This window comes from Ambystoma mexicanum, chromosome 5p (assembly GCF_040938575.1).
Source record: "Ambystoma mexicanum isolate Mex_15411 chromosome 5p, UKY_AmexF1_1, whole genome shotgun sequence".
NCBI classification, from domain to species: Eukaryota; Metazoa; Chordata; class Amphibia; order Caudata; family Ambystomatidae; genus Ambystoma; species Ambystoma mexicanum.
This window is the reverse complement of record NC_090930.1, coordinates 99,822,907-99,844,671: the sequence shown is the minus strand read 5'-3', so window position 1 is coordinate 99,844,671 and position 21,765 is coordinate 99,822,907. Positions and strand designations below refer to the sequence as shown.

Sequence of the window (21,765 nt, the reverse complement as noted above, 5' to 3'; positions counted from 1 at the left end):
ATTACTCTGTTGAATATTGAGGGTGACTCGCAGTATCCTTGTGGCAATCTAGTGTGTTTCCACTTTGTGTTTCTGTACGTGAAGCTTGTCAAATCTTGTGAGTCTGGGTGCAATGGTATTGAGAAAAAAGCATTTTTAAGGTCGATCACTGTAAATCGTGATGCTTCTGCTGGAATGCCACACAATATTGTGGCCGGGTTTGCTGCTATGGGGTACTCTGCTTCCACTATGTTGTTCAAGGGCCTGAGGTCCTGTATGAAGCGCCAAGACCCCCCTTTAGCCTTGCGCACTGGGTATACAGCTGTGTTACATGGTGATTCTGATGGTACCAGTATGCCATTATTTATGAGGGCCGTTATGGTTTCATATATGCCCTCATCTGCCTCTTTTGATAGTGGGTACTGTTTTACCCTGGGGAGTATTGCACCTTTTTTCAATTTTATCCTTACACCTCCTATACTTTTTATACAACCCACGTCATAGGGGCTAGTAGTCCATAGTGACGTGGGTACCCTTGCCATATCCTCCTCAAAGAAGGGAACTGGGGTAGATGCGGGTGCCTCAAGTGCCATTGCAATTTTTTGTGCCACTTGTTTATACGCCACTCTTAGCCATATCTCCACACTCATCATAAACACCATTTCACCTTCCTCCTTTTCTTCTGAAAAGAGCTCCTCGTCTGACACCTGGGTGAGCCTACATCCCTCTGCTAGTGCTATTACTGCTCTCCATGCTCTTCCTTCGCTGTCTTGGGCATGCACTGCAATGTAATCAGCTGTTGCTATAATGCTCTCTATGTCCACTTAAATCACCTTTCCTTCTGGTTCATTGGCTGGTGTTTCTGGTCTGAACGAATAGGCTGCTGGCCTCCTCCAGATCTTTCCTTCTATCCCTGGCATCCAGGCAAATGCCATGTCTGTCCCGTACTGAAATAGTTCACCATCAATTGGCTCAGCCCTAATCGCTGTCTGTCTGCAGTATGCTTGCATGATTTGTCGTGCTGTGAGCATGTTAATCCCTGGAGTAGAGCAAATTATGCCATTTTCCGTAAAGGAAATCGTCATATTCAACCTGTTCATGATGTCTCTCCCCAATATATTTACTGGTGAGGCCCTAGAATATAAAAGTGGCACTGACATGTCATAATCCCCTATTGATAAGGGAACGTTATCAGTAAAGGGAACCAACCCCCTGGCCCCAGAGAATCCTTGGGTGTTCATGGCTTCGCCTGACATCTTAAACTTACCTTCCCTTATGCAAGACCGGGTCGCCCCGGTATCAACAAGGAATGATAACTTTTTGTCACCTATCGTTACCTCTATGCGTGGTTCCTCCGCACTATTAGGCGTTACTGACAGGATGGGAAACACCAAGGCCGTCTGTGGGCTGTCCTATTGAGGGTACAACGATTGACCGTTTGCTGTGTAAGGGTTGTGTCCTAGTACTGTCACCCTACCCAGTTGTGTCTGTTGTGCTTGGGGTTGTTGTATTGTCGTTACCTGTTGTTGTGGCAGTGAGAATGCCTGTGGCTGTTGTTGTGTTACTAGTTGTTGCTGGTCATTTCCCTGTTGCAACGTCTGCTGTTGTTGTATCCCCTGCTGTTCCTGTGTGGGCCTTAGTTGTCCCTGCTCGCTCCATGATGATGTTCCTGGTCTTACTCTACAAGTGCGTGACATGTGTCCTACCAATCCACAAATCCAACACACTGGTGGTTCCCTACTCTGCCATGGAAAGCTTCCTGTGTTGTCCTGGTATACTGGTTGACCGGTGGAGTAGTAATTTCTAAGTCCTCCCACCTGTTGTTGTGTGTTGTATCCGTATCCTCTCCCTCTCATTATTCCTCCTCTTCCCCTATTGTAATTATAATACCCAGCTCCTGACATTGAGTATCCTCCTCCCAAGTTGGTCGTGTATGGTTGGAGTGGTGTCATCTGTTGTGTTATAGTCTGGGAGGGTTGTATTTGGGAGGGGTCTTGTGCAGCCACTACTTGTGTGGGGCTCTGGGTCATTGTTGCAGGTGTAGTTATTAGTGCCCCTTCCATTGTGTATTTAGTATGTTTTTTCTGTACAAGTTTAGCCTCTTCCGCTTTCCTGTCCTCTTCCTTTTGTTTCATTTTACCTTGCCATGTCCTACAATGATGTACTATTGTCAGTTGTATTTCTGGCCATGCTTTTGCTTCCATTCCCACCACTTTCTTCAGTTGTTTCTGAACTCCTTCTGGGAGCCCTTGTACCAGTATATGATAGAATATTGCTGGTGTTTTGTCCCATTGTTCTCTAGTTTCCATGCGCCACTTCTCTTGAATTTCCTGGATGTAATCAACAGGATGTTCGTTCTCACGCATCTTGCGTGAGGTAATTGCTCCTATGTCTGATGTGTCTGGGTACTGTACCCTTAGTGCCTGCCATAATGCATGTCTGCAGTTTGCGAATGGTTCCCCATCGTGTGATGTGTTGGTTATTGTTACCCCAGTGAATCCCGCTCTTTTCCAAATGTCATCCGCTGCATCCCCTAATATGGATATTAGAAGGCCCTTTACATCCCCCACTGCCAGTTTCTGTCCTGCGGTGTGTTTTTCCATTTCATATATCCATTTACCTGCACCTCCACTTAATGATGGGAGCCTGCACTTTATATTTTCTTTGTCTACATGCTTCCAAGGGACGTATTGTGGTCTCACCCCTCCCCGCTCCAGAAGTGGCATTAAGTTGTGTCTCGTTATCTCCCTTGGGTTCCATAGAATTGAGTCCCCACACCCCTCCTCTTCCTCCCTCTCTCTTATATCGTCGATTCCGTCCGTAGTTCCCCTGCTCGTAACTCTTTCTTCTCCATCTTTTCCCCTTTTTTCATCATCTCCTGTATTTAATGTGGGCGTGTGTATTCGTCCTTCCTGCCTACGTCTAGGGAGGTCTCTAAGCCTACCTACATAAGGTGTCATTTCGTTTGTGAAAGGCCCGAGTTTAGTTGTACGTAGTGAGCGTGAGGTGGTTGACTGAGGGTAGGATGGTGAGGGTGTGGCTTCATGTATCTGTCTTTTCGCTATTCCTCGCTCTTCCTCGTCACTTTTCTCCAGTTCATCCTTTCTCATACATATCCATGGTGAGTCTGTATTGGTCCGAGTGGTGTATCGTTTATCTAGGCTTTCCCTGTCACTGTTTCTTCCTTCCTTCTCCATTCCTTCTTCTTCCTCACTACAAAAGTCATCTGTATGTGGCTGCCCCCACTCTGTCTTTCTCCCCTTGATCGTTACTGTTTTTAGGTCTATTAGGTCTGTGTCTCCTCTTTCTCCTTTATCACCCTCTCCCCTTTGTGCTGATGTTGTTGCTACTTCTGTATCTCTATATACATACCTCTTTTCTTCAATCTCTCCTCTCCTATCTTCTCTTTCCCCTTCATTTCTCTCCTCCATCTCTCTACCAGTTTCCTCCCTTTTCCTTTTTAATTCCTCCATTACTTCACTACTCATCTTTCCCCATATCCTTTCATCCTCTTCCTTCCTTTCCCTTCTCACCCTCTCTCTTTCTAATATACTCTCTATCACCCTCCCTTCTTCGTATTTCCTGGTCGTTTCTGATAGTAATCTCTTCTTCCACATTGCCATTTCTTTTTCTTTCTCTTCTTCTTCCTTTATCCTCTCTTGTAGCACTGCTCTTGATACCCTTTCTGCTGCTGCTTTTACCCTTTCGGCTTCTCTCCTTTGCTCCTCATTTCGTTCCCTTATTCTTTCCAACTCGTTCTTACCTTCTTTCCTTTCCCTCGCTCTCTCTCTTTCCTCTCTCTCGAGCTGTTTTATTAGTTCATTCTGCTTGTCCCTTAGCTCTGCTAGCCGTTCCTCCAAAATCTCTTCCTTTCGTCTTATCAGCTATTCTCCCCTTATTTCACTCTCCCTGGTATTATCCTCATCCATCTTCCTCACTACCTCCCTCTCTTCTCCTGTTAGTGTACCTCGTAATTTTAATAGTATCTGTGCAGCTACCCACTCGTCATGTCCTATTTCCTCAGTTTGCTCTTCTCCAGTCCTCCCCTCCCCCTCTGGCATCTTCCTATAGGCTGATCCCGTCGTACTAGTCCGCTCCCCTCCCTTGTGGACACCTGTCACTGCATATGGTGGCGGGCTGTATGTCGGGTTTGAGTACCCCTCAGCCGCCCTTAATTGTTCTCTTCCTATTTCACCTAGTTCTCTTAAAGGGTACAACCCCCCTCCCTCTGTTTTCACTACCTTTGCTAGGGTTATATCGTCGCTCTGTTCCTTTTTTAGTTCGTTTTCTTTTGGGTTGTTATTCTTTTCTCCTCCCTCTTGTCCGTTCCCCGTGTTCTTTGGGCCTTCACTCTCCTTCTACCCATTCTCTCCTTCCTCCTTAATCTCTTTTTCTTCTGGTGTTTCCCCCACAGTGAACATTCCATTTGGTCCTGGTTGGGACCCCTGGAACATCCGCCATAAGTTAAACATCTCCACATGGTTTGTCAATTTCTTCCCCTTGTATGTATTATGCAGATGGTTTAATAGTGAGTGTTGGGTATATGGATAGAAGCTACCATTAGGCGGCCATGGTGTTGTCATTTTGTTGTCCGTCCCCTGTGTCCATTCAATGCTATACTTGATCAATTTCTCCCGATGGGGTGACAGTGTTTTGCATATGTGCTGTAGTGGGGTAGTGAGGGTGTTCCCCCACCCTCCCGATCCTGCTCCGTGTGACATAGCAGCGCTCCACTTGCTATCCTTCCCCGGTTTGGTAGCTGTTATTTTACTAACACCTACAATACACAACCTTTTACCTTTACCTGGCCCCGTGAGTTTGGGGACTTGCGATAGTCCGCTAAGGAAAATTATTAAAATATAGTATTTACATTTGCATATTCTTTTCTTTCTTGTCTTCCCTTACAGAACACCCTTACGGCCCCCTGCGGCCGAGGCGCACGTAGCCCCCTACGGCTGCGTACCCCTTGTGACGTTCTTATACAGTCGTCCTATTTTCATTTGCTCCTCATCCCTCTTCTATACTTGCCGTGGCCGGCGTTCTCTGTGCGCAGCCACGCCCCCCCCTTTTTCGCCTTTTCCCCGATCTACTTGTTACCGTTTATCTCCATTTCCACTCCCTTACCACAACTCTCTTCCCACCACCCTCCGAAAGAGAGATGCCTTGTGCTCGGGATATCCTATGAAAGCCCTACTGGTGACGTCACCGATCTCTTCAAACTATTAGTCAGTTCTTAATACACTTACACTCTACCCCCGTTAACCCCACAGCTGTCTTCCTGTCACGCCTGGAACAAGGTAATCAACAATATATAATCGGACTGCGCACGCTGCGTCGCCTCGCGTGTGATACGCCCCTCGACAGGAGGGCTTAACCAGCCAATTATCTTCCGTATTGGGCAACCAACTAGCTACCGCCTATAGGGAAACGTCATCTACCTATCGAGTTTCTTGCTCGATCAATAGGGATCCTCATCTACTCATTGATCAATAATCACCAAATCGTAGGAAACCGCACATACCCACACCCGTACACGTAGTCGCGACCTAGGCCAATCAGTGTCTACGAGCGGCCGCACGTGATGTTTTCGTGCTCCGCCCCCCTCTTTCGCGTAGCGTAGCCGACTGCTCTCGCGCTCGTTCGGCTACCATTCATTTCATAGCCAACACTAAATTGTCAAACCTTCGCCGCGCACCTGTGCAACACCTCCCTCCTCCCTTTTTTAATTCCTCCCCCCTCCCTCACAATTCCACATTGCTTGTTTGGTGTGGCATACTCACCAAGTTCTCTTGATGTGGGGCCGCTCGACTGCGTGCACCCCTCCAAGCGGCTCGCCACCTCCCCTCGTCTGGACCACGTCTGGACACTCGCCAACCGCGGGCGGGATACTTCTCAACCGGCTCTCGAAGGCCAATATCCGGATTGCGCTGTCCGGTCTTCTCGCAGTTCCGCGATGGTCCTGTAGTCCTCAGAAGGGGGCAGCGGCAGAGGGGGCCGTGTCGCCGGGCCTCCTCGCAGCGGGAGCACTCGGAAAAAATAAAATAAAAGCAGACCTTAAACAGATCTCAGCAGTGCCTCCAACTTGTCGGGGGGAAATTCTGTCGGGGTCGGCTGGGCCGTCCGCGGACCTCCTGGCAGGGAGGCCCCAACTCCTCCCGCGTATCACAAAAATGAGTATGAGGCGCACGCAAGAAGCAAGGTGGTTCTGCTGTTTATTATACAAATGGCAGGGATGGGTCGAGGATCGTACGCGTCCGTCCTGACACACACACAATCGTGGGGCTCGCAGGCCCTTTTTACCTTGGTATGACGCGCTACTTGCGTCACCTCGAAAAGTTAGCAAAAACCTATCTCCACTCTGGATTGGTTACTTGAGTGGTACGGTTAGTATAGCATACATATAGAGAAGGGTATTAGTGGCTGAGGGTCAGTCAGGTGGTATACCTGGGTTGTCCCTGCAATTAGATACATGAGAATTGTTACATGAAGACCCCTGAGGATTGGTCAATGTTAATGGCGTCAGTGATAAGAGCCCCGTGTTCTGATTGGTGCGCTCGCGAGCCTCCCAGCCTGGGACCATCGCCGTTCCCAGCTCGCAGTGTACCTGTCATTTGCAACAATGTTTCACTATGGGTACGTGCAGACAATGCGAGGACTTATTCATAGGCTGGAAGGCCGACTACTCCCACTGTCGCAGATGTCCATTGAGTCTTTTATTTGTATCTGCCTGTGTCTTGTAACGAGGGATCCAGGCGCCCACGTTCTCTTAGCCTTGGCATCCTTTCAGGTTTGGCTTGGTCACGTGAGGCGGGACCGTGTTTGAGGCCGAAATCTGCACAATTAATATTGTTTTTTCCACTGTGTGCCTTGTTTAATTTGCAGGTGTGACCTTGACCTTGGTGTGCGGCGTGCGAGATTGCAACATTGTGGCTTGGCTGTCTGCCTTTCGCCAAGCTCATTCTGCAGGATCAGCAACCAGACTCTTGTTCATTTTAATGTTCATGGAAGCTCTTGCTTGCGGCCTACTTGAATCAGGTGCATAAATGGAGCCGTTGAGTGCACAGGTGCTTTAGGTTATAGGGTTTATGTGAAGCGTGAGCAAGCCATTTAGATAAGTTCATCGTGCGTCTTGCGTTTCTGCATCTTAAAAGCCTATGTGAAAAATAATAAAGATGCACGTCCGTGGATGTGTTCGTCACCTACGTCATAGTTTTGAGTATATTCTTCGTGTAGATTGGTGTAGGAGTGTCCAGTGTGCATGGTCGTACAGGTGTGATCGTTGGCTAAGTCGTCATGGCATCTCTAACGATGTGTTGGTTTAGTCGAGTTGATCCATGTTGCAGGTGTCGGCCTGGGTAGGGCGAGCTGCTGGGCATGTAGGGCAGGTAGGTGGGCACATCCGTAAGTTCCTGTACCAAGGTATTTGGTCGTCTGGTAGATGGGCAAACTCATCTCGTGGCAGGTGCCTAGGCCGTGATCCTCTAGGCCAGGCGCGAGAGGGGATTGGTGGGAGCCTATTGTTCCATTCTCCCACTTAACACCCATTAAGACAACTGATAATTATTGACTTACATGTGTATGCCTGGCTAGAGAGTGTTATAGTGGATGGGCCCTGGTGCCAGCCTCTGTGATGCAGAGAGAGTGCATCGCAGTGAGAGCTCTGTTATTGAGTGATCAATTTGTAAAAGCTAGTGCAGTTTTGTTGGACAGGTTTCCGTGCTACTTTGTGCATTGGTGTTTTTACCACTTCTTGGATGAATTAGAGTGTGGGTAAATAATACAATACCACAGCTCCAATTGCTTAGCAATCAGCTTCTATGTGCATTTCATAGGGCCATTTCATCTTAGCTACAGCAATGTTCTCTGGGACACCATTATGGAAATCTTTGTCCCCCTACCAGTGTTCTCATTTAATTGTCTGGGTCAGCTACCTGAACAATTGCATTCATCAGTGTGCATTTTCCTACGACATCGTTGTGCTGCAGCACATTACAGCATAATATTGTGAATAAATGAGCCAATTATATAAAAGGTACAGTTTTGCTGTGAGTGTTTTGCTTGTGTGACAACTTGATCTGCTGAATGGAACTCTAGAGAGGGGTAGTCAATCTGTCACTTGCTCTAAGTACATTCAATACTCTCCCTTAAAACAGATTTGACCCCCGTCAACCAAAATTAGGGAGTACCCAATGTATTTTTCCTGTAATATAATGAGGCATTCAATTGAATGAGTAAGCATCACGCTATACAAGAAGAATCTCGCTTACAGATTAGAGTTTTTGCAGGATGGTGATGTTTCCGTTCAGTTTGCAAAGGCTGCTGTGTTGGGCATTGTTTAGTTAACGCACCCTTGTGATATTACTTGTCAATGGGTTGTACTGAACAAGCTTTTCCAAAAGTAGGACACATCTGTGTTCAGCAATAGGCCTAGAAAAGTTAGGGCAGTCAAATGTAATCTCTTACCTCTGTCCATCCACTGAACTGTCTCCCCTCAGCCATTCTGAGTCTGTTACGTTTGTAAATGTAGAATGAATTAAAGGGGAAAAATAGCAGTGCTTAATCTAAACAACAGCTTTATAAGGAGGTAAAAGAGACCTGGCTGATTACTGGAGCAGGCACATACGTTTCAGGTCATAGAAATGAAAACACAAATAAAGCTGCCAGAGAGTTTCACAGTATTTTTATTTTTATTTTGCCCAAACCCAGGAGTATCATAGCATTAGTGCAGCATAAAAGTGTGAAGGCAGGTACAATGAGAATTGGGTGCCGAGGTAGTTCTTTTCATGCTTGTCAAACAGCCATGTTTTGTTTAGTTTTTTGAAGGTAGTGAAATATTGCTCACCCCGGATATGGGCAGGGAGTGTGTTCCATAGGGAGGGATTGGAAACACTGAGGCTGACACCTCTAGCTCTCTTTTACTTAGACCACGGGGTAACCAATGAGATACAAGAGTTAGATCTAAGGGAGTGCATGGGCGGCTTTACAGTGATGCAGTTGGTTAGATACTGGGGAGCATCTATGTGAACACAGTGATGTGTGATGGAGAGTGTTTTGAATTCTACCCAGGCTTTGATGGCCAACCAATGGACTTCACGTCTAGCTGTGGCGATACGGTCAGATCGTTTGAGGCCAATGGCAGCAGTCAGGGTTTTGTTCTGGAGAAGTTGTACTTTTAGCAAGTTAGTTTTGGAAGTGTTCATGAGCAAGACATATACAATAATCGAATTTGGAGAGGATTAATGCTCACGCTAGGGTGATGCAGTTGCTAGGTGAGAGTACTGTCTGCACAATTATATAAGTCTAGCTGTGTTGGCAGTGGAAGAGTTGATGGCATTGACCTGTTTGTGCATGCTAAGGTAGGCCTCAAGGTAGACCGTAGGGTTTTTATCTGCTTAGAGTTTAGGATGGGTGTGCCATCATGCGGAAGGATGAGAGGGCAGGGTATAGGTGTCTGAGCCTGTGGGGAGAGCCGATGATGAGGCACTCTGTTTTCTCTTTGTTCAGACATAGGTTGTGAGTGACCATTCAGTTTTGTATGGTGCTGTAAACATCACTAATTTTGACAAAGTCACTATAACGGTAACCCGAGAATGGGGTGAGGATCTGAAGGCTTTCACAAAATTAGGATACATGATGCCATTGTTGTCCAGGTGATCAAAGAGGTCTTTCTATAGGTGCTGCAGAGGGTTGGCTACTGGCGGGAGCCTTCAGGTACACCCAGTGGAGCTGGGATGGCATTGGCCGCTGAGTCTCCTATGAACACTCGAGTAGTTAAATCGCTAAGGAAGGATGTGATCCAAGCAATCGCTTCCATCGAGAAGTGGAAAGGTTGTTGGATATGTTGGCAGAGGATGATATGGTCGATAAAGTCAAAGGCTTTGGAGAGATCGGATTGTTAGGTTTCATGAGTCTCAGCAAGAGTCCATTTGTGTTTTGAGGTGAAGGAGTGCGGTTTCTGTGCTTTGTCATGGGCGGAAGTCTGATTGTCTTTTGCTGAGGAGGTGGGTACTTTCAAGGAATTGTTGGGTTTGCAGGTAAGCTAGATAATCCAGAATTTAAAGGAGGAAATGGACAGTGGTGATGGGCCGGTAGTTAGTGGGTATGGCAGGGTCTAGGGAGTTTTTTTTTAGGAGGGGGGTTCGACCATGCTGAGATGATACAAGCAGGGCACTATGCCACTAGCGAAGGATGCATTAGCAAAATCAGTGATAATGGGTGAGAGGATGGGAGCACAGAGTTTCACAGTGTGTGCAGTGCAGGAGTCGAATGGATTAAGGGTGCAGAAGTTAGCAACAACTTGCTCCGGAGAGACTTGGCTAAATGAGAACAGGGGTATGCTCGGGATGTGGTCTTTCAGAGGCCGGGTGTTCAGACCTGTCCCTTGGTATTTACCTGCAAGCATGACTTTTTGGCATTGATTTTGGATAGCAATGAGTCTATTTTCTGGGAGAGGGAATTTTGAATAGTTACACCACTCTATTGGCTTGTAAAGTTCCTGTGGGGAGGACAGGAATTTCCAGTTCTCTGAGTATAGCAAAGAGTTCTTTGCTATTAGATCTGGCTTTGGCGATTCTGTCATTATAGCTGTTGGATTTGCAGTAATTCCACCAGATGCTCAGAAACCAGGATTTGTAAGCTTTGTGAAGTTTGGGGATCTTGGATTTGAGTGGGGCATGAGTGTCGAGAGCCTGGAGTAAACAGGTTTGATATAGGGTTGCTATATTGTGGTGTAAGTGGTTGGCACCGGGTACATAGGTGCTAAGAGGTGTAAGGAGTGCAGGTTTGAGTTCCTTATGTTTTAACTTTCGAATGTTGCGGGCCATGAAGGGGCAGGGAGTTCAAGGCCCACTTTTGATAGGCTTGAAGAGGGGTGTAATCTGGAGGGATGGCCAGGGACAGGAGAGGACTGGAGGCCTCATGGAGCCAGGACTCTGTGATGGCTAGGAAGTCTAACTGTTGCTCTAGGATAAGATCATGGATTTCCACTGCAAGTGCGCCTAGGAACCTGGTCTTGATCAGAGCACAGTTGAGTTTGATAGAAGGTAGCAGGATGGTGGGGCTACTGGGAGGGTTGGGTGGCACTAGCTGGGTCTTGGGGGAGAGTATTCTTGTGGGTGTAGAGGTCATTGGGTCTATTTGTGCGATGGGGGTGGATTGATTTGTGGCACCTGAATCTGGACCGAAGTCTATGTTGGCGACGATTACCTAGGTATGTTACTGAGTGGCTCGAGCCCAGGGCCCTAGAGGAAGCTGATAGATGGAGAGAGCCAAGTGGGCTGGGCAAGCGTGTGCAGAGTCATGGAGGAAGGATGGAGCAGGAGGTTTGGGTCTATTGGTGAGGGGGTTGAGGGTTGCCATACAGAGTGCAGTTTGAGTTAGGAGGCGACCGCTAGTCTGTTCTGTGGAAGTTCTTTGATGGCATGGAGCGCTGATCCAGTAGAGTGAGGGCAGTAATATGGAAGGGGTGGAGTCACTGGAATGGTCGGAGCTGATGGCTTTAGAATATTTATTGTAGTTCTTAATTAGGACAGGCAATGTGTCTGGGTGTCAGCGAATAAGGAGGAGGCTTGGACCCTGTGATATCCAGATGTGACTCTAGAAACATGTCGACCAATTGGCGCTGCAGTAGCTGCTGTGAGCAAATGGAATGTGGTGGGCTTTAGATTGGCAGGAATATCTGTTACAGTGATTTACTAGCATTGTGGGAGCACAGTTCGGTAGAGCATGGGCTAACGTAAAGAAGAAAATGGCATAGCTGCATCAGAGTGATCGTTTTTGCAACTTACCGCGTGAGGCGAGCATTTTGGTAAAACAGAGTCAAATGGGGGCAATTGGGCTGTCGAGGGCATTGATACAAATGCAGAAACATTGTTACGGCATACAGCGTGTTGATACAATGGTAAACATTTTGGTGGTACAAGGTCAGATGCAGACAATCAGGATGGAGCAGGCGTTTTTTAGGGTCTGGCAGAAATGAAGTCAAGGCATTAAGAATGTTCTTTAAAACCCAATATGCAACAAAAAAAGCATTTTCAAAGCCAAAAGGCCTGGCTTTGCAAATGCACAGTACAAGTCACTATGTGCTACGGGAGTCTGAAAAACAAACCTCATTTTATGTTATAGTGCATTATGTACCTTTGGTATGATCTCAAAGTGATGTGGGTTTAAGGCCCTCGGGGACTGTAGTTCGTAATAGTTGAAAGAGTAGTGTGGCATATAGTGCCTTGGTTCACTTGGAATGTTAGCTGCCAGAGTGCTTTTCGCGAGTTGGCTGCATTCTAACACTACTTGTGGTGCAGTGAAAGTGAGACATCAGTGTAATGTGTTCAGCAAGTAGAGTGGTCTCCGATTCTGTATTCTCGCTGCAGTGAGGCATGTGTCGGAGATTATGTGTGCTGCTAGGCTGATTTTTTGTATGGGGTATAGCTGCATCCTACCAGGCTGTTGACATGGTTTAGGCACAATATAGGTATGTGTGCTTGATTGAGGGGTGTAGCATTCTAATGTTTGTTGAAGAAAAGAGGAGAGTGAGAATAGTGGTATGAAAGAGTGTCTGTGGTTAACGGCGGGTAGCTCCATTGCTGGTGAGGGTATGCTGATTCATTTTGGAGAGGTTGTCCATTTCGGAACTCTCAGTGGTTGGATTTGTAGGGTCAATTTTCAGGTCCCCTGTGGGATTTTACATCGGGTTGTTGGATGCTTCTGGCGATATTCTGCGATAATGTTTTGTTTCAGGTTAGTGTTGATTTTTATCGGACAATGATCATAAGGGGATGGGTATATGGCCATGCGCATCCTTTTTGGGACGATCTGTGTTTGTACTTGGAGGGCCCATTTTCAGGGTCCTCGTATTGGGATATTCTGCTGTGATGTTCTGTTCTCACAGGAGAATGGCCATAAGGGGATGGGTATATGTCCCATGGGCAGACCTTTTAATGGATTTGGGAAAAGCCAACTTTTTACCGCTTTACGGAAGGCCATGTATTCCTGGTTGTGCTGAATATGAGGGGTAGTGAATTTCATAGAGTTGGTGCAAGAGTAGAGTAGGCTGACCGTCCAAGTTTGACAGAGATGGAAGCTGGGATCATAAGTAGGAGGGCAGTTGTTGCCCTTTGGGTGCGTGTTGGGAAGTAGCGCATATTCTTATATTGGAGGTTTGATGGGCCACCCTTGTGCACTGCTCAGTGGGTGATGCACATGATTTCGAAGGTGGTCCTTTGTCCAATAGGTAGCCAGTGGAGGTTGCGGACAGCAGGCGAGATGTGGTCACGTCGTCCCAGTCAAGGAGGAGGCTCGATGCTGCATTTTGGACTCTTTGCAGACTGTTATTTTGGTATGCCGGAGCACCCAGGTACATGGAGTTTGCATAGTCCAGTCTGGCCATGACGATTGACACAATAGAAGTCAATCTGTTGGGGAAGGAGAGATAAGGGTAGATGTGTCTGGGGTAGTGACAGGATTTGGATACATTGTTGGTCTGGTGGGACAGGTTTAGGTCTGAGTCCAATATACAGCCAGGTTTTTTGACTGTGTTGGAGGTAGCAGGGGCGGTGGGTGATGAGAGAGGGAGGCCATGGGAGTTGTTTCAGGAGTAGAGCTGTGTTGCCACATACCATAATCTCTGTTTTCACTGGGTTGTGGGGGAGGTGGTTTGTAGACATCCCTAGGTATATATCATTGAGGGAAGCTGCTAGGTCAGGAGGGTGTTCAGGGTTTGTCATGTGGATTCTCAGGATGATTTGGGTGTCGTCAGCATAATTGTAACTGGTGAGGTTGTGTGAGTGGATGGTAGCTGGTAGCGCGCTCATTCAGAGGTTGAAAAGGAGCGATGAGAGGCCTTGGGGTACTTTGGTGTTCACTGGTCGAGCTGATGAGGTAAAAGGGGGGAGGATAGAGATTTGTTTCCTGTTATTAAGAAATGAGGCAATCCAGTTGACTACCAAGTCTCAGATTCCAAGTGAGTGGAGCCGGTCGAGGAGGCTCGAGTGGTCGATGGTGTCAAAGGCAGCTGAGAGATCAAGGAGAACCAGAGCTGTGCATCCTTCAGAGTCTGCCGTGACCTTGAGGTCATCCCAGATCGAGATTGGTTTGGATTCAGTTCTATGTCGAGGCTGGAAGCCAGACTGTGCAGGGTCTAGTAAGCTGTTAGATTTAGCAAAGAGGTTGAGTTGAGGGTAGGCAGAGTGGTCGATGAGTTTTGCCAGGAATCTGGTGTTGGAGATGGGCCTGTGATTGGGTGGTTGGAAAGTGTTGAGACCAGGCTTTTTCAGAAGGGGTTTGAGGTGCGCTATTTTGAACGGGTCTGGGAAGGAGCCAGAGGTCAAGGAGTGTTTGAGTATGGATCTGACCTGTTCTCTTGCACAGGTGGAGGAGAATATTTCTTTGAGGATGGAGGCTGGGCAAGGGTCAAGGGGGGGCCGCGAGAGTCTGCTGCTGGACAGTAGTTTATGGAAATCCATGTTCAAGGTCGGTTTGAAGTAGTTAAATGTCGGTGTTGTGAGGGTGGAGTTGTGGTCTTGAGCTCTGGCGGTAGGGTGGGGGTGAGGATGGAGAGTTTGGAATTAAAGGTGGCCATTCTGTCTGGTACTTTTCTGTAGAAGTGATGGGAGAGAGAGTTGCACAGTGCTTGTGTGGTGGTGGGGCCAGTGGTGCAACTGGGGTTCACACATTCTGAGATGATCCTGTGGAGCTCTTTCCTGCTGTTACAGCAGTCAAGTGTTCTTATATAACAGTCGTTTTTTTGGGCTTTTCGGATCTCACATTTGTAATTACAGTCATGGTGGGCGAGCAGGAATTTGCTAAGGTGTTTTTTTTTTATGTTTGCCATATGCGCTCGAGGGAGTGGTTATGGTTTTCACGGTCTTCAGGTGTGGCTGAACCATTTGGGAATTGGTCCTTTGCGGGCGCAAGCAGGGCGTGAGGGTGTGAGGGGGAGGAATGGTTGTTAAACGAGGAGTCATAGGATTCGATAGGTAGAGGTCTATCCAAGATTGGGAGTGAGCATTGCAAAGCTTTAGCTAATCCAGGTAGTACTTTGACCCTGTTGAAGCATTTTAGTTTGTGAGGGGAGACTGGGGGTACTGTGGGCGGTGGAGTAGGAGTGCGGATATAAAACGGTAGGGCTGAGTGATCTGTCCAGATGAGTGGTTTAGGTCTGGGCACTGAGACAAGGTCAGAGGAGCTGAAGATTGCGTCAAGGGTGTGTCCTCCAGTGTGGGTGGGGCTGTGGTATGACTGTAGAGGTTGAATGAATCTAGGCTGTGAACAATAGGTTGGGTCATGGGGTTGTTGGGAATATCGAACCAGATATATAAGTCCCCCATTAGGGTGAGATAAGGATGGTTGATCAGAATTCTAGCTAGTGAGTCGCAGAGATTGTTGGAAAACGTTTGTCATTTCCTGGTGGTCTGTAGATGAGAAGGAAAGTGTGAAAAATAGTGGGTAACAAAGAGTCTGACCAGTAGGGATTTGCAGTTAGCTGTGCATGGCTTGATTCTGTGAAGGAGATGGATTTATAGGACTTGTGGAGGATGGCTATTCTGCCACCTCTGGTGGCTCTCTTGTGGGTGATGAGGGTGGAGTCGGGAGGGAAGGCTTTGTGTGCAACTAGTTTAAAGGCATCCTTAAACCATGTTTCACTATTGAAGATGACATTGGGGTTATTAGAGGATAGTAGGTCAAAGATGCTTTGTCAGTTTCTGGTCACTGAGCGAGCATTGAAGAAGAGGCAGCTGACTTGGTCAGTAGCGGAGGTTCCATGTGGTGGGCGGACAGGCCTGATGGGACTGGGTGGCTGTTGGGGAGGGTTTGGGAGCAGTTCCAAGCTGGGTGGTACAAGAGAGTGGAATAATCTGAATAGGCACGGACTATGTTTGGTAGTGGGGAGGGGCAGTGAGGTTTGGTTGGAGTGAGAAGAGAGAGCATGCAGTGGCAGGTTTTCCTGCGATGGAGGTAGGTGGAAGGATGTAGGGGTGGTGAACAGTGGGTGGTGTTGCTGTGGTGTGTGGGTGCCAGAAGGCTGGTGGATGGGCTGCAGAACTGGAGGTAAGTGTAGGTGTAGAGGTTGTAGGAGAGAGGTCAAGTGCGAATAGGGAAAATCAGGAAGTTGCTGGTGGGGAGCTCCTGGTAGCCGGGCTATGGGTGGTTGGGAGGAAGGACTGATGTGGGCGGGGATAACCAAATAGAGTCGCGGGTGGGTGCCAGTAATTTGTGATATATTTAGAGCATTTTGGTGCTAGGGGTGTGTGAGAGAGTGTTGGGGATGGAATGGGAAATGGGAGGAGACAATAGTTCTGGAGAGAGCAAGCCATGCTATGTTGAGAGAAGGGAAAGGGGTTGAGGGGGAATGTCTTGCAATGATAGGCAAGTTGATGCTGGGGGTGTTTGTTTGTGCGGGGGTGTTCACAGTCGGTGCAGAGCGAAGATGGTTTAGCTTCCCTGGTGCTGGCTGGAGTATTTTAGAAACCTGTGGAGAGCAAAGATGGTTTGGCTGAGGGGAGATTGAAGGGTTGGGCGGTGTGAGTGGGCAGGGCATGCTGAGGGCATGCCGTCTAGTGGTGGGAGGTTTGGAAATGGTGAGGTAAGGCAGGTTGGAGTCAGAGGCTGCCTGTGTTGGCGGGATGGTGAGGTTAGTGTGGGGACATGGACCTCTCGCTGTAAGAGTGATTGGTGTCATTTGGGTGGAGGGGGGGTCTGCTGGGTTCTGGCTGAGTTGTGGTGGGGTGTGGGAGTCGGTGGTGACCTACAGGGTGGGATTCTGGGCAGAGGAGCTGATGAAACAGAAGTGGCAAGTGGGTTGTGAAAGAAGCGCCAGCATGCTCCTCTGGCTTGGAAGTTGGAAGTAGAGGGGAGTGGGGTTCTTGTCAATGTGGGCAGCGGATCTGCGAGGTCTGAGGTGTTGGGCATGTGGTTTATGGGAAGAGGTGCAGGTGTTGGCATGGCAGTTTGGGGGTTGTGGTTGGAGTGCCAGAGGGCACCTCTGGCTTGGGAGTTTGCAGTAGCACGGTGAGTGGTGGGGTTTGGTTGACAGATGTTTTCTGCCAGTGGAGCTGTTTTTATCAGATTGTAATTATTGGTCGTGTTTGTGATGGGGAGCATTGAGGATGGGGTCTTGGTGGGTTGTTGGAGGAAGATAGCAGTGTGATCAGGGGTATTTTGGTGGAGCGAGGGTGACGGTGCAGTAGAGACTGCAACAACGCCTAGACTTGAGATACTTAAAATAGGGGACAGTAGTTAATGGACAAGTACCTAGATTTGTGATGCCTAAAATTGGGGTACAACAGCAAACTCAATGAGCCCCAAGGGTTGTGTCACCTGGAGGGTGGGAAAACACCTAAGATGGGGCAGAGTAGTAATAGCAACAACACCTAGATTTGCAATACCTGGACCAATAGGAAAAATACCTAAAAAGGTGCCACAGTAGGAAATGCAACAATATCTAGTTTATGACACCCGGACAGTAGGAAAAAAAACCACCTAAAATGAGGCTCAGCAGTAAATGCAACAACACCTGTTTTGCGATACCTGGGCTGTGGGGAAAATACCTAGAGTGGTGGCACAACAGCAAGTGCAACAGCACCTGTTTTTGTGATACCTCGGCATTGAGGAAAGACACCTCAAATTGAGTGCAACAACTAGCTCTACGCAATTGCTTTCAGTGGCTCACTGGTTGTTCCTGACTAGTGGGGGAGTCCTGGGGTTTTGGCAGAATGCACACAAGGGGGGAGACACCTAGATTACAGATTACAGTATAGTGGGAGAAAGGCCTAGGTTTCACAATACAATACAATAGGCAGATTTTGAAGAACACACCTAGATTACATATTCCTGTGTAGTGGGAGAAAGGCCTAGGTTTCACAATACAATACAATAGGCATATATGGAAGTATGGGTCTAGATTTGAGATTCCTGTATGGTGGGGGAAGGACTAGGTTTCACAATACAATACAATAAGCAGATATGGGAAACGCGCCTAGATTTCAGATTCCTGTATAGGGGGAGAAAGGCCTAAATTTCACACTATAATAGGCAGATTCCTGATTCCTGTGTAGTGGGAGAAATGCCTGGGTTACGTAATACAGTACAATAGGCAGATATGGGAGAACATGCCTAGATTTGAGATTCCTGTATAGTGATAGAAAAGCCTAGGTTTCAAGATACAATAGGAGACAGGGGAGAAAGCGCCTAGATTTCAGAATCCTGCATAGTGGGAGAGAGGCCTAGGTTTCACAATACAATAGTCTTTTAAACAATGTGTGTTCGCAGCAGATTTCCTACAGAGTGTGACAGATGTGCCTGGTTTGTGTAATGATTGCAGCAAGTGGTGGAGGTGTAGGGTGGGGTGAATGTTAATTTGGTTATTAGTACCAGTGATTGTGCCTACCTTGTCCGTTGGCGATGGTTGACGGCAGTCGGTTCCTTGTTTTGCATGTCTGGATACTGTCGCAAGCTGCTACTGCTGGTTGCGGGTGGAAATATGCCTTGGCAAACCCCTAGATGAGTAGGGTGCCACCAAGGAACAGGTTGGCTGTTGCTGGGGAAATAGGCAGAGTTCGCCAATGTGCCTGGGAACTAGGTGGGAGCACTGGTGGTCCTGTTCCTTAGGCTTATCATTGAGAAGAAACTAGGGAGTGGGGCACAACAGGTTGAGGGGGAAGGTGGCAGTTTTGGCTGGGTTGTTTTGTTAGTGGGTGCCTGTTTCCCCTGCTGACACCTGCAGACACGGCTTCATCCTTTATGTTTACAATGCCAGACCTAATGAACGTAGCAATTCTTGTTTCAATGCAAACGGTGAAGAAAGGGTATCAGATAATAATGTGGCCATCTGTTTTTACATGTATTAATGATGCACGCTCCAGGCTATCAAACACTTTCCCAAAATAGTCTTGGATTGGAGGTAATAATAACTAATTATACCCCTCCTAGAATTTTTGGGTAAAGAATTTTGGTAGCGAGGACAAAAGTCGCCAAAGCCTGACGACTTTTTTGCGGCGACATTATGACATGGAACCGAAGACACTCCTACATGCAACCTTCACAATGCCCTATGTCTTTTGAGCACTTCCCTAGCAATCATCTGTACAGGGAAATGAGCACATATGTCAGAACAGAAAAAAGGCCATTATTATCTTTGCAGTCAGCTGTTGCGTTATCTTGACTGATGGGAAATATTTACATTCTGAATTCGAGACCCTAAAAAAAAAAATGAGCTTTACTTCCCGGAGTGGTGAACCAATCAAGCGTCGGCTGAGATTGCATCAACGGCTAGAACACAATTTGTCTTACTGATTGATATCCATCAGTCGCCTTGGCCTGCCCCAGAATGCCAGGGTGACAATAATGCGATGCCTATTATCGTGGCACGACAGCCTGTTTACTTCCCTGTCAGATTGCCAGGCTTTCCTTGTCTTGATCCAATCACTGTTTGCATTTCATTTGCATAATGTCCGTGTCATGCACGTAAGAAGCGGTAATGGGTGGGTCCAGCGCTGTATACACAGAACACCCATTGGGACAAAAAAATGCCAGAGGGAGTGTTTCTGCTCTGCAGGAAATCACTCTTATTTGTCAATGTCTTTAAGTACCCCCTGTAGCTAAAGTTCCTACGGAGTGTGTTCCATGGTCTTTGCATAATGGCTAGGCTCGTCCACCCATCTAAGAGTAAAACCCATCCAGCCTTTTAGGATAACTTCGATGAAAATGCATAAGTCGTTTGCATATAATGCCCTTGAATGGGGATTATGTGCATATAAAGCTATAATTCCAAAAAAAACAGCCTGCATTTTGATCTACAAGCCAATGATTTCTCATGGCTTGTTGGCTTCTGCTCATTGTAACCCATAGAATACAACTGTATGTTCTTGCTTCAGTTTGGTCTTCGCTTTACTAGTAAGAGCAGGTTGAATTTCAGTTTATAATAATTCACATTGATATAGTGCTACGAACCCTAATGCATTTGAGCGCTGCTTATTATTACCCACTGTGTGTGGTGCTCATTTATCCACCTCAGAAGCATGAAAGCTGAGTTTGGCCCTGTCGGGATTCGAACCTGTGTCAGCAGGCTCTGAACAGACACCAAAGCACTGTATTTCTGCTAGGGCAGTGCAAAAAACACAGCTAATAACATTTCGACAAGTGTTCATTTCAGTTGCTCGTATTTCTTCTAACCACATTATAGCTTTGTAGACTGAGGGAGGGCTTCTTATTGCGGGATAAAGACCCGCCATGACATTAATTGGGCAAGGGTCACTACCCGAGGTCCATCAGGCTATATGCACATATTCGTAGCATCAATACATGCCTTGGCGTTTTCGTGGTCCTGTAACAGTAAGTAACGTGAATATACAAAGTGAGCAAGTAAATTAAATGATGTGTTTTTTTTTTTTTTTTTACATAACTCGATTGTCTTCAAGTTAAGCATTTTAATTGCAGCTGGGTGAAACTGGATCAGATTCACCTGAGAATGCCTGAGGTGTCACATAAAAAAGTAATTGGGTTCTCTATAAGAATGTGAAAGCATTCTCTGTGTTTCTCTCTATCTCATGTGTGTGTTAATTGGCATGTTGCAGCAAAACAAGGTCCTCCCAGAAAGGAAGTGTCTTGTTGAAACAGAATCTTGCCTGGAAATGTCAATGATGTTTCCCTATATGCTTCTGAAAGCAGAATGTTCCAGTCCAGTCAATATCAATAGTTATTGACTGCATTCTAAACATTCAGATTGAGTGAGAGGAGGTCAATAACGATTTCCATGTGCTAATAAACAATCCATGTCCTGTTTTTGCATGTCAAAGTGAGAGCAAATATAGCGGGAGCTGGAAGGTATGTGGTCTGAGCTGGCACTGCAGTGGTGATTTTAGACAGCTATTGTGTGAGCAATACTTCTATGCACAAGCAGTTAAACATGATTTAGAGGTTGCATCAGGGTGACTGGTGATATTCTTTAGGACAGTTTCATTGCAAAGAAGGTCCTGTACAAAAGAATATGCATCAGATTTACGAATTGAAAAACTAGAGAGAAAGCTTGGAGTGTTGTACATACAAACAAACATAATACGTATAGAGAAAGACATGGATGACCGGGGGAATGGCGGGAGGAAGAAGTATAAGTGCCTATGGGTCGATAAGTCTGAATGGAGGGTCATCAGGGTCTTCACTTTCTTCCTGAAGTGCAAGAGGGATGGGCTCATTCTGATATCCATTGGCTAAGTCTGTATGTGTAGCAGGAGAAGACTTATTGTTTGACTCTTTCCTAATGGTATCTCTTATATTCCAGTTTGGCAATGCGTTGGCCTCTAGCATTGTGGATGTCTTCAGGGATGTACAAATATGCCATGTGCATGGAAGCTTATTCTTCAACATTATGTTTAAGGTCTATCATGGAGAAACAGAGGACAGACTTATCTAGCAAAAGTTATCAGGCACAGCAGATACGTCAATTTCCATATGATAAAAGGGGACGACTAGACATTACAGGTAGGTTGAAGACTAATCTCTGATGCATGTGTTTACTACAACTTGCAGTTATCATGTCTTAATGCTAGTAGACACCAGTGAGTCACTCCCAGTCCCAAAAATTATCAATGAGTATCCCTCTATGAGGTATTGATATAGTACTTGTAGTCTGAGGTTCTTAATGAGAAACCCCAAACTATAATTCCCAAATTTCAAAGAAAATCAACAGGACTCGTTAAGCACCTGCAGATTGGAATGGATCAAGTTGGCAACTGAGGTTTCGCATTGTCTCGCTTACCTCTTTTTTCCCCGCCATCCCATTTTGTTATTTATCAA

The 21,765-nt window shown here is 46.8% G+C and overlaps 1 long non-coding RNA gene across 1 annotated transcript in view; it reads left to right on the top strand.

The window, feature by feature from the left end:
- The window catches only part of LOC138481627 (uncharacterized), a 174,932-nt gene that overhangs the window by 36,903 nt on the left and 116,264 nt on the right, over window positions 1–21,765 (top strand). The window contains exon 2 of the long non-coding RNA XR_011274293.1: window positions 21,251–21,450. This is a non-coding gene — a long non-coding RNA (uncharacterized lncRNA). The remainder of the gene's footprint in view (window positions 1–21,250; window positions 21,451–21,765) is intronic.